This window comes from Cupressus sempervirens, chromosome 8, assembly GCF_028749045.1.
Source record: "Cupressus sempervirens isolate cs-2001-9-10 chromosome 8, ASM2874904v1, whole genome shotgun sequence".
Classification (NCBI taxonomy): Eukaryota; Viridiplantae; Streptophyta; class Pinopsida; order Cupressales; family Cupressaceae; genus Cupressus; species Cupressus sempervirens.
This window is the reverse complement of record NC_143125.1, coordinates 377,650,060-377,658,296: the sequence shown is the minus strand read 5'-3', so window position 1 is coordinate 377,658,296 and position 8,237 is coordinate 377,650,060. Positions and strand designations below refer to the sequence as shown.

The following is an 8,237-nucleotide window of genomic DNA, read 5'->3' as shown; positions in this document are numbered from 1 at the left end:
CCAGGTGTGCCATAGTCCAGGGTTGGTTTCCTTGTTACCAGCAATAGGATCAAAGAGATAGTTAGAGTTAAAAAATCTATTCCAATAAATTTTTTCATTATCCTTCCAATGAAAGGGAATGCCCCCCGACTTATCATCCTGGGATTCAATCATGTTGAAATCTCCACCGAAGAGCCAAGGCAAATCTGGGAGATCTATAAGCCATTTCCATAGCTCAATTCTTTCCTTAGGGTCATTTGAAGCATAAATAGCACAGACCCCGAAGGTCTTGTCATCAAACTTTAAAGTAACCCATACTGCTCTCTGACAGGGAGAACACCCATTATTAGTAATATGCTTTTCCCATTTATTACTAATAAGAAGGGCGATTCCTCCTTTACCTCTTTCATGGTTAGTGCAAAACTTAATGGCATCTTTCCAAATAAAATTGAGATTGGAGTCCAAAGTGAATCCCACAGACTTAACTTCCCACATCATAAAGAAATCTATAGAATGCAGAGAATTTAACAATTGCTTGATAACAAATTTTCTATCTGGGGACTCTAGACCCCTCACATTCCAAGATAGGCAATTCATTAAGACAAAATGTTAGAGGTGGAGCACACAATACCCTCTTGATCAGCAAGGGCCAAAAAATTATTTGAAGACTCCCTTGGTTGAGGCACATATGGCTTATTTTTTGAACCAGGTGGTCTTCCTCTTCGCCTGACAGTAGAAGAGTAGGTGTTAACATCATCTTCGATATCCGCTAGAGAGTCCACATCCATGCACTGCCCATTATTAGACTTCGGGGGAAAGGGGGCAGCCGAAATAATTTCAAATTCATAATCCTCCCCAATCTCTTGGAAGATCTTTTGAGGGAATTTTCGAGAGGGCTCACTAGTTTGGGGCTTACAATTGAAATCAGCATGTTGACTGATAGTATTCATGTTAGTCAAAGCATGACCAGTTAACAATTTAACATGATGATTATTAGAGTTATTGGGGCAAGAATTTTTAGGCATGAAGACACTATTTCCCCTTCTTCTTTTTTTCCTATCTGAAACAACAGTACAACCATCATCTGTGTTAAGATCAATAGCTAAATCAAGATTGGGGAGCATTTGAAGACCTCCAGAAGTAGGAGTTGTATCACACAAAATGTTCTCAGGCTGAACAATAATAGCAGAGAGAGGGTTAGGCACAATTTTAGTTGGAACATTCTCAGGCCGAACAATGCTAGGAACAACATTAGTCGAAACATTAGAGGGGTTAGGGTTTACAGTGGGAGGCGATGGGGATGAAGAAGAAGCAGGGGTTGAATGACAAAGAGCATCATCAAGGGGAGGATTACTAGTGACGGGAGGATTAACCATATTATTAGCTGAATCATTGGAGGGATTAGGCTTTTTCCTAATGATTTGACAATCCTTACAGAGGTGGCCTTCTTTGCGGCAGAGAAAACAGGCATTCAACCCCCCCAAAACCTCTATAGGATAGATATATACATCATTAATGATGTTAATTGAAATATCAGTAGGAAGGTCCTTACTAGGCAAGAGAGAGATAAGAATTCTAGCATCCATATGCGGGACAAGTCTCATAGTTTCATCCATTCAAATAATTTTACCAATGGGCTCAAGCAAATGCGGCAAAAAATGCCACAAAAAAGGGGGAATGTTTTTAACCAGAATCCATCTCGGAGCTGAAAGTGCGAGAACCTCCTCATGGACGGCCTCTAGTGACCAAGCAATAGCCCTAAAAGATGTTGAACCCGCATTCCAATATTGTTTTTTAAGAACCTTTATTTGAGCATCATGATTCACAAAGAAAATCACATATAGACCCTTTTGTATTTGTCTACAGAAAGAAATATGCAACCCAAGTTTGTTATTCCAGTAATGATGGAACCAGTCATCCATAAATTTCCTTGGTGGACATTTATCAATTTCAACAGCTAAGAAAAAAATCGCAGTATCTCTTAATCTACTTTTTTCCTTAACAATTTCATCCAACATTTCAGGATTAGGAACAATGGCAAAAGGAGACAGAGAAGCCGAAGGGGTCTTACCGGAGTCGGAGACATCATTGTTACCTGCGCTTGCAAACTCAAACCTTGCCCTATCATTAATGACTGATGATCGACCCACAACCTCAAAAAAAGACTTAGGTTGATCGCTATTATGGGAGATTGGGTTACTAATGCCATTACTTGGAGCAGATTTAGTCGCCGTCGAAAATGTAATACCTGATGCTTGCTCGGTAGTCTTGCCAATACCATTCACCTTAGCCATATTAAAGACTTTCATGCTAGACGTAGAAAGGGATACACCATCAGTATTGGCATTGCCAGAGGTCGCCACCTTGACAAAGCCCTAGGCGTAGACCCAATCGAAAATCAAAAGCGGATCAAAAGGAGTAGATCCGATCAGAAAGCTTTGCACAAAATAAAAACCCTAGTTTTCAATTGTGCTATCTGATTAATTTGCAGTTCAAATCCGGTCATCACCTCCAAATTCACAATGTATGATCAAAATTGCAACATTAGATCTTTGAATTCGTAGCAGCAACAAAGAGATTAGGTCGCTGCCTAACGGGAAGTGCAGAGAGCAGAGATATTCACCGAAAACGAAGACTAGGTCGCCAAAATAAAGAGCAAAAAAATTCGGAAACACCCCAATATTTGTCAGATTCTAAGAAAATTCAAAGCGAAATCATTTGAGAGAAATGATCCAGATGCGTGCACGCCTGCGCAGTCAGGTTTCATTCGAACAGTTCAAGGTTTTTTTTTTCGGTGGATTTCAGAAGCTTCAACTTAAAGGGGCATATGCCACAGCAATACTCAAACCCTCATTATATTATGCTCTCCCAGAAGATTATAGTATAAGCTCAAATCCCGCGAATTAACATAAATCTATGCCTTCAATCCTTCGTTGCGACATTTTTCGTTATCGAAACATCTCAGATTTTTCCTTCTTCCTGCATAAAACCGTAAAAAACTAAAACACGCGAAAAAAAACAAGGATCAAAATTTCAGAGTCACCATTAGGTTTAAAGTTTTTCTGTGACTTCTATTTGATAATCAAGATGAGAATAATACATAGTTGGGGGAGTTTTTCCAACTACTAGTAGCATGCATAACATGCTTAAACATGTAATGTGATACTTCAAATGCTTTATCACTTCTTCAAGTTCTATAATTCAAATATTGGTATGGATATCTTTCCTCATTGCACATATTTTAAGTTGTCAATATAGAAGGTACAAATTTGTCTAAAGCATATGTATTGATCGTAGTATGATATTAAGTACTTAGTGCCATATTGGGGACTTTGGCCTCTTATTCTTAAGCTTAAATGCCCAAAGATATAATAATATAACACGAGAACTTAACAACAAAATATGAGCCATCCTATCAGATCACAAGTGCATTTCTAGGATGAGAATTTAACAACAAAATATGAGCTGTCTTATTAAATCACAAGTGCATTTCTAAACAAGAATTAATGCATTTACAATATTAATTTAGAACTATTTAACCCTTCTCTCACTCATCTACATCTCTACAACCATTATGCATTAGGTAAGAACTATAATGCTTTGCATCTCTTTTTAACAACAAAATTATTAATGATAGCAATGGATCCTTATTAAAAATTATTACTATACTTACTTGAAGCAAGTACTAGCCACTATATGGCACTTCTTCAAATAAATTATTGATTTGAAAAAATCACTCATTATGAAGACCCTTAGTACATAACAACATTTGTTAATTAATCTACTAACAATAAGCCTCGCGTATCTTAAACAGACCAAATTTCCCCAAATTGTCCTTCCTCACCTCTTCCCTAATCCCTTTGTAAAGCAAGATGCGATCGCTACCAATAATAATAATAACTTAAAAAATGGAGCACAGCAGCAGCGGAATGATCCTTGTCCAAAAATAAAGGGTAAGTGGGGAGGAGATTGCATTAAAGTAGTAATATTAATGACGACGACAAGACAGGAAAGGACCGGGAAAGAACTATATGGCGTGCAATACCTACGTTAAACGCACATGAAACTTCGCTTTGGGCAAATGTCCCTTCGCTGCGTTTACTGGAGGCCCAACATCCACGGTCATAGCAACTACAATTACTTATAAAGGGGCAAAGGCAGTAGAGCAAAGATTGCAAGGTTGGAACTCGCAAAAATTTCTATTTTATTCTGCGGGATAGCGAGAGTTTCTCCATATTGCAGAACTTCTGAGATGTAAGGGCTTTCTTTCTCCTGGATCTGCTTTCCCCTTATAACAATCCACTTACTCTTCCATCTTTGTGTTGTGTAAACGCCCTTCAGCTGAGTAGATTTGGTATTTGTGCTTAGTTTTATACAATTATATGAGGAGAGAGTTACGATTCCTATATACCGCCTTTTTAAGTGATTGAGTGATCGTCCAGGAACTTATTACGATTTCTGGTGCATATGACTGCTTGAATTTTGCTTATTTACAGCGTATATTGAACTATTGTAGTGTAATTTGCACGCTTCTTTTACATGGAAGACCAGTTTAAATGGTGGACTTCTTATTTGTTTGCCAATAAAATTGTTTCTTTCTCTGAAATCACATCCTTTGCCTTCAATGCTTTGATTTGAAATTTCACAGATGGAATCTGTCACCAGGAGAGAAGAACGATTGGCCAAAGAAAAAGAAGAGAAGCCTGAAACTTTCATAATGATCTCTGATGGAGAATGCAAGCGCTTGACCGTTTTTTAACCAATCCAATACTTTCCATTTTTAGAAAGTTAGCTTTATTCATTGTAAAAAATGGAGTAGCTAGCGTACTGGAATATCTTAGATCCTCACAACGAAATGCGTATAAATATCTTCAATGTAATCTTCATAAATACTTGGGTACTAGCGGTCATTGGTTGGACAATCATATATTTGCCATTTTTCATTTTTATTTTTAAAAGCCTGGTTTCCTCAAGAAAATAAAATGATAAAAAAGGGAGACACATGATTTTTATAAAACCATTTTCTAAAAAGTGCCTATTCTATTACTTCATTTAAATTATTTGACACCGTGTTTGCAAAAGATAAAAGCGTGTGGTAATCGAATCACACCCTGAAGTTCAAGAAAGGCAAAATCTAAAACAATATCATAAACAAGGTTCAAATGAAAATTTATTGTACACTAAGCAGTTAAAGAATAAATTTAGTAGGTGGTGTGGATCACGATCGTCAGGATCAGGCAGATGTTTTTGCGAGAAGGGGATTCCTAGCTTTTCTTAGTAACATCTTCATTGGTTGAATCTGGATGAGCAGCATATAGTGGTGGATTATCAACCTTGACATGGGAAATCGGGAGCATCCTTGAGGTCTAGATTGAAGTGGAGGAGAACCATTAGAAGGCCAATAAGTATGACTATGTCCAAGTTGACACCTTCTAGGAGGGGAATGACCTGTGTGGGGTAAGCAATGGAACTTAGATAGTTGTTCAAGGAGGGTTGCCGTAGTGATCTATCAAAGCTTGGAAGTGAGCAACCTTAAGTGAAACCTCGACTAAACCCTTGTTGGCTTGCACTTGGATCTACAATAAGAAATTAGAACATATCATAGCGTTAGTATTAACTGATAAATGAATATCAATAGAGGCTCCAAAATCAATGACTCGATTTCTTGACTTTACCAATAGTGAACTGAACTTCTACTTTAAAAGCATGCAATGTTTGAGTGAATTTAGTAGGAGACCGATGTCGGTCCCCTAAAAGCATTATAAATAAGGTTGTAATAAACACATATCCAATCTCAATTAGCTTGAGCTTTGTTACACAACCACAAGAGATGCTTGAGAGTTTCCATTTGTCTAAAGAAAGGACAATGGGAATTGACAACACCCAAATGAATAAATTGAGAAACAATGAGGAGATGTTGGTAGAGAATACACTAGTACATCTAACCCAATTTTGTAAAGCATCTTTTGAGGTACAAAGTCCACAATGATTTGAAAGTACAAAGTTTGATTCCCATTCTAAATTTTATCTTTGCATTAAAACAAAATAACCAATTTCTGGTAGTTTTAGAGAACAAGTCGTGAGTAGTTTGAATACATGTATGAAGAGACTTAAGAAAATAGACACAAGAGTTTGAGTAGTTTGAATACATGTATGAAGAGACTTAAGAAAATAGACACAAGAGTTTTTGGCAAGAGGTCTCTTGGCAAATAATCATAGCAGACCAACAAAGAGAGTGCTGGTTGATAGAAAGCCCATTGTGAAAATCATTACCGCTGCACATTGCTAATGGCTTTGTGGCCCCTAAGCATTCCATATTTAACCTCAAAAGTGCTTTAAAATATAAGCAAAAATGTAGTGAATACCTAAATCTTTCCAAGCTTTAGAACCAAGGGGATGCTATACAATGACGAAGAAAATACTTCCTAGCTTCATTGTCATCAATGGCTCGAATTGTCCATTTGGCACAAAGAGCCAAACCTTGCTGTTGAACAACAATGAGGCCAAGGCCTCAAGAGTCCTAGTGTAGGCAATAGAAATCCTAGGCAACTTGGTAAATGTCTTTGCCTTGCTAAGAAGAAGTCCAAAAGAAATCCTTGAGCAACTTTTCAAGCTAGGAGACTTTTGAGGGCACCTAATGAGACAATTAACATGCATGGGTGAACACCCTAATGGAAAAAGGGAGGCTTGGAAGGAAAAAGGGATTCCCAAAAAATAAAATATATTATGATTTCTAGCTAAAGGCATTACGTAATGCTCCCTTTAATGCTTGGAATGAATTCTTCCTTATACCTTATTGGTGGAAGGGTCACTAACTTTCATAAGAATTGAGTCATTACTTTTCATTGTCGCCTTTGAGAATAATATACTATTCTCCAAATCGATCTCCCCTTTTTGTCTTCTCAAATGAAACCTTCTCCCCTTTATATCCTCCAGTGTGAGGGAGAGTCAAATGGTCATAACCTTTCAGAATTTCCACCCTTTTAAAGGTTCATAACCCTTTATTGTTGTTGCCCCTTTGAAAGAGTCACTTCCTTATCTTCTTTACATTCCTTTCTTCTTCCATTATTCCTTTGTTCCATTCTTTCTTCTTTCCTTCATATATCCCCTTGATGACAGGGGCATGACACATTAAGCCAATAAGGCTAAATAAGGAAGAATTACCTATTACATTGTTTTTTTTACCATTGAATGTTGGAATTGAAGGCTAAATAAATAATATCAAGGCATTACAAAGCTTGTTTGAAACTATCTTTCTCTTCTAGGAGAGTGAGAAAAGAGTCAGTAGAAAAATGATCATTAATGAGTTGTTGAGAAGAAATGATAAGATAAATTTTCTTTAATCAAAGATAAATTTTCTTTAATCAAACTTTACTGGCCAATATTTGCAAGTAAAATATTCAAATCTTTTGGAAAAAAGTACATAAAGAGCAAGAGCAAGAATGATTGGATAACCCTAACTTATAGATCTAAAAAGCTCAAATGAAGAAGATTGTCTATCATTAATGGTGAGCCAAGTAAAGGCATCTGCAAATAAAATGCATGAAATTAGACCTAATGCTAGAGTCTGAATAATGACAAGAATAGAGGATCGCACAATATGATCATAGGATTTGGAAAGCCAATCTTGATAAATATAGCTTATTAATGGAAGTGTTCGGTGCATTCCATACTTAACAAGAAAAGGGTCAAGATTGTAATTGCTTTTTATTAAACGAGTTTGTTTAATTTGAACAATGAGAGGAAGTCATGATGTGGCTGAAGGGCAAGTACCCAACACATTCCATACCTTCTTAGATACCAAGAATATTATCAAGAATCCATCTAATTTTTGTGAAACTTGTTTGTTAAGGCTAGATAGTGAAAGGAATTAGATGACGTGGCTGAAGGACAAGGGCTTTGGTAATGACTTTATAGAAGATTTTAGAAAGAGTGATAGATCTCCAATTGCTAAATCTTCTAGTTTCCCATACTTTGGTGTGAATTTCATACTTCTTTTGCTGATAACATCACTTGGAATTGGTATCTGGTGCGATGTGCTTTGCTGCATTCGTGAGTATTTTATCTTGGATGGTAGGAAAAAAAGAGTTCACAAATTTCATTTTGTTTTCCTCAACCATTTTAGATACAAGGATAGAATTTCTTTCCCTTTCTATTTGCGTTTTTCGTTGCTTTAAAGTTTATTTGCCCGTAGGAAGGAGTCTCGACCTATTTTACATGAAGGTCTGATACTTCTTATTGAGGGCTTTTGTAAAAAT

The 8,237-nt window shown here is 36.7% G+C and overlaps 1 protein-coding gene across 3 annotated transcripts in view; it reads left to right on the top strand.

Annotated features, from left to right (window-relative positions):
* Positions 1-3,916: 3,916 nt before the first annotated feature.
* Positions 3,917-8,237, top strand: part of NINJA (Putative interactor of JAZ) — a 133,932-nt gene continuing 129,611 nt past the window's right edge. The window contains exon 1 of one of the 3 annotated variants that reach the window (XM_089797797.1): positions 3,917-4,233. The gene's annotated coding sequence lies outside the window, so the exon portion shown is untranslated. The remainder of the gene's footprint in view (positions 4,234-8,237) is intronic. The other 2 variants (XR_016355548.1, XM_089797796.1) reach the window with 2 other exon arrangements.